The following is a 4014-nucleotide window of genomic DNA, read 5'->3' as shown; positions in this document are numbered from 1 at the left end:
CTCTATCAGCACACTCTCTTCCACACTCGATTTAAAATAACCTTCACGATAAGCAAAATTGAAACCTTCCGTGAATATCCTCTCTTTCCTTAACCAATTTCTTAAATTTCTCTCCAAAATCAACACTATTCAACTCTTGTAGAAGTTCGTTAAATCGTGAAGAAACCTTTTCAAAAGTCATTTTTAGAAAATCAACAACGAAAGAAAAATCCTCATCTTCATCGACTCTCGAAGGGACCTCCGTCTTACAAAGGAAACTCTCAACTAAATTTTCAGCATCTGCTCCTCGTTCTCCTTCATATTCTCTCTCTCGATCAACAACTTCTCCTCCTTCCGCCATACTTAGTCTATCAAGATCTTCCACAACCTCCAAGATCTTCAATAAAATCGCCCACGACCTCCTCATTAGCATATTTGCGACCTCAAATCTCTAAGCTTTTTCTAAGAAATCACGCCCCTTTTCCACGAACATCTACACTTAATCCTCATTCTTTCACCTAATTAGCATAAAAAGTGACCATTTTTTCTATATATACTACTGGTATGGCATATGCCACTGTCCAAACAGCAATGTTGAGTGATTCTTTAAAAAACAAAGCTAGTAAATTAAAGTATGTTGTCAAGTTTTCCTTGATTTGTTCAATTTCTATTAAATTAGTGTCGACCTTAAGTGTTCAGATGCTTTCCCTAGCGCTTGTCTCTTGAGCTTCTGGGCTTCGGATTCACCTTCAATCTCCAAGGCATCAACCAGTCTGTAAGAATACTTTGCCAGTGCAATGGCCTGTTCGCCAATAAGCCTAGTTGTAAGGTTATTGTTCCTGTGATCTTTATCATTATAATGCTCCCTAATCTTATTAGCAACAAATGACAGACCACAACCTTGCTTTCTCCCAGACACTCCTGACCCTGCTGTAGCTTCCTGCATATGCTCATGAAATGCTTTTGCCTGTCTATTTACAATATCTAGTTGCCTAACCCTCTCTCCTACACCTTCCTGGTGTGGGGTGGTGAGCAGAGTGGGAGACAACTTAACCCGCCCATTACTTGTTGTACCCACTGGGGAGCTTAATATTTCTAAGAAAAAATCTATGACATTTCTTTGCAATGCTTCTTTGTAAATAAGGTTGAGAATGTGTTGCCAAGCATTTATTTCGTTGTGCACTGGCTCAGGCCTTTGACGATTGGCAAATTCTCCAATCCTTGTTTCTCCAAGTTGTCGCAGACCATTGCCTGCCATGAATTCTAGCACTTTAGAGTGGTGTTGTGACGGGTTTAGATGAGCTGGCAAAGTTTTTTCAAATGCACTGAGTTTTTTTAGGTCTTCCTGCCGTTTCTCCCTATTTGGTACTTGCCATGCACATTCATTGGAATTCCCTATGGTTCCCCCCATTTGTGTGGGGGCTTTGTGGACATTGGCATAGGGTGAAGGGTATGTGGCTGCTTGGTTGAGCTCATTATTTGCCCAGCTTTGCCAAGATTGATCAGCACTTGGCTGAAATTCAGTGGTGCATTGCTGGCCACAAACGGTAAAGACATTACCTTCCAAAACCTTCATTTCCTCAGTATGTTGCTTCCAAAGGTCTTCCATCACTGCATCCTTCTCTGACACACTAAGACAGTGGAGCAAGTAGTGGAACTCTCGGCTTCTTACCCTGGAACCAAAGTTCCAGCATGTCAGTGAACCAATTGACATGCCCAATTTGCTGGTTTCTGGAGCGCCATCGTCAGAAAACTGGAAAATAAAGTGGCACTTGTTTCCATTAAACCAAATCAAATCCTTTTGTAAGCGAGGTAACCTTAAGTGTAAGTCCAAAATCATTAATAGTAAGCCAGTAACTGTGCGAGAAACTCCAGGATAATTAGAAATTTGGCAAACATGTCCAATATCTTAGCTCTTCACAAAATAATCAACTTTTAAATCACTGACAATTTTAGGCAAAACAATGTTTGTGCCCATGCACTTTAGGTTTCTTGGCAGCCACACTTCACGCTGTTCAGCGTCATAAACTGAACTTTGGGTCCTGGACACTAATTTGAACTTGCGTCTGGAAAGATAATTTTGATATTTAATAGCTACAGCTTGTTTGAGGGCTTCTTCAGAATTATGAAAATCCTTTACAGCCTTTCCAAACACCCCTTGTAAATACTTTCCTCTTTTGTAGCTGGCTATCAACTTGTCCATTGTTTAATTTGTGGCATAAGCAGCAATTAAGTCCCATGCACCAAAAATAGCTTACTTCTCCCCACCATGAATGTATTCCAACCTGTCCTTACTCTCCTGTCGTCCCCTATACCGGGTACTACTTTTGACTTCAGAGATCATGTCAAATGTTGTTGCATTCTGGGCACGTTTGGATCAGGCTTGCTGTGTTTGGCCAAGCATTGCTTTAAATCTGTTGTACTCCTTTTACAGGTCATCAAGACTGTCTTGTTGTTCTGTTCCTTTACCTCTTGTGTAGTGTCTTGCAATAATTTCTCTGGGAATAAATACAGTGTACCTAACTTTAGCAGAAAATTATGAACAGAAATAGCAAATGATATTGCAATAAAACTAACAAAGCACAAGTAGATACAGGGTTGTCACAAGGTTTCAGAGTAGCAGGTTCTCTACCAAAAGTAGGCGGCTGCCGTGAAAACCTTGCCGCAAAGCGGCAAGGGACGATGCGCTTTGCGCATCGTTCGGGGAGGGTATGGGAGGGGGGTGGCCCCCCTCCCATAGGGGGGGTCTGGGGGCGTCCCCCAGAAAATTTTTGAAAAAATGATACTCTGAGATGCAATCTGGGACTATTTTCAGCAAACATTTTGTAAATTTGTAGATGGTTTGCCCACTCTTAATTTGGTCTTATAGCTCTGGAATCCACCTTTATGAAATACTTGAAGTCATGTATAACCGGCATGGTATTGGACAGCTTACAGTCACCATGCCTGCCATTACCTTTATTTTCTTTACATGCCATGTAATTAAAAATCCTGAGAAACTGTAGTGAACATGAAGGAAACTACTATTCTCTGACACTGTATTTTGTCTTCAAAACAACTTTTCTTTTTCACAGTATTATGGTATACAGTTACTGTGTAGTCCTTCAATCCACTATTTGAAACGTAAATAACTGTAACATTGATTGAAATAAAATTAAATTCACTATCAAATACAAAATATTGAAGAGACTATGATGCTTCAGATTAGTCTAATCTCATTACAGATTGGATTGTTCTAATCGTCTTCAAAATCACTGTAATAATCAGATTCATCTGATTCATGATCATCCACTTCATCATCTAAAGGAAGCCCAAGCTTTTCAGCTGCAAGAGTAACCTCATCATCCACTTGCACTTGTTCTGCGATCTCTTCAACCACTGTTTGAGTAGCCTGTGTGTGGGTACTGTGTTCTGCTGGTTTTGGTTGTGTGGAAGGACCAGCGGCAGTGGGAACAGATGGATGAACAGATGGAAGTTTCTTGCGGTTTTTAGCAGCCAACCAGGAAACCACACTATCTTTGATTACTTGCCGGCCTTCTTCTGAGGTAACGGGTGGGCCATTTAAGCTGATATGCATCAGGGAATTTAGCATGTCCCCCTTCAGAAGACTTCGCAGGCGATTCTTGATTAACTTCACTTTCGATGCCCCCCTTTCGGGCCAGGCATTTGATACTGGAATGACAAGAAGGGCTTCTACAACAGAGATCATCAGAGGGAAATGTCCTCGGTAAGAAAACTTCTGCTTAACCAGCTGCTGCATGACCCATTCTGCGCAAGAAAGTTTACCATCTTTGACAGTTTGAGGCAGCTTCCATGTGAGGAGGTCGTACTTGATGAGTTTCCACTCAGCTTGAAGCTGTGTTTGACTAACTTCATCACCTGGGAAGTAGTGAGAAGCCAGAACATCGATGTGCTCTTGGCCATACTCCATGAAATCATCACTCTCTTTAGGTGGTATGGCTGTTTTATCAAACACTTGCATTGCTGTGAGAACTGGAGTCGCATCTTTGAATCTTTTGGTGATATTCTTGACCA

At 41.3% G+C, this 4014-nt stretch overlaps 1 pseudogene; it reads right to left on the bottom strand.

Annotated features, from left to right (window-relative positions):
• Positions 1 to 649: 649 nt before the first annotated feature.
• Positions 650 to 2957, bottom strand: LOC138031887 (uncharacterized; annotated as a pseudogene).
• Between the last annotated feature and the right edge of the window lie 1057 nt (positions 2958 to 4014).

This window comes from Montipora capricornis, chromosome 14 (genome assembly GCF_036669925.1).
Source record: "Montipora capricornis isolate CH-2021 chromosome 14, ASM3666992v2, whole genome shotgun sequence".
Classification (NCBI taxonomy): Eukaryota; Metazoa; Cnidaria; class Anthozoa; order Scleractinia; family Acroporidae; genus Montipora; species Montipora capricornis.
The sequence above is the reverse complement of the archived record's forward strand: the minus strand, read 5'-3'. Positions and strand labels throughout refer to the sequence as shown.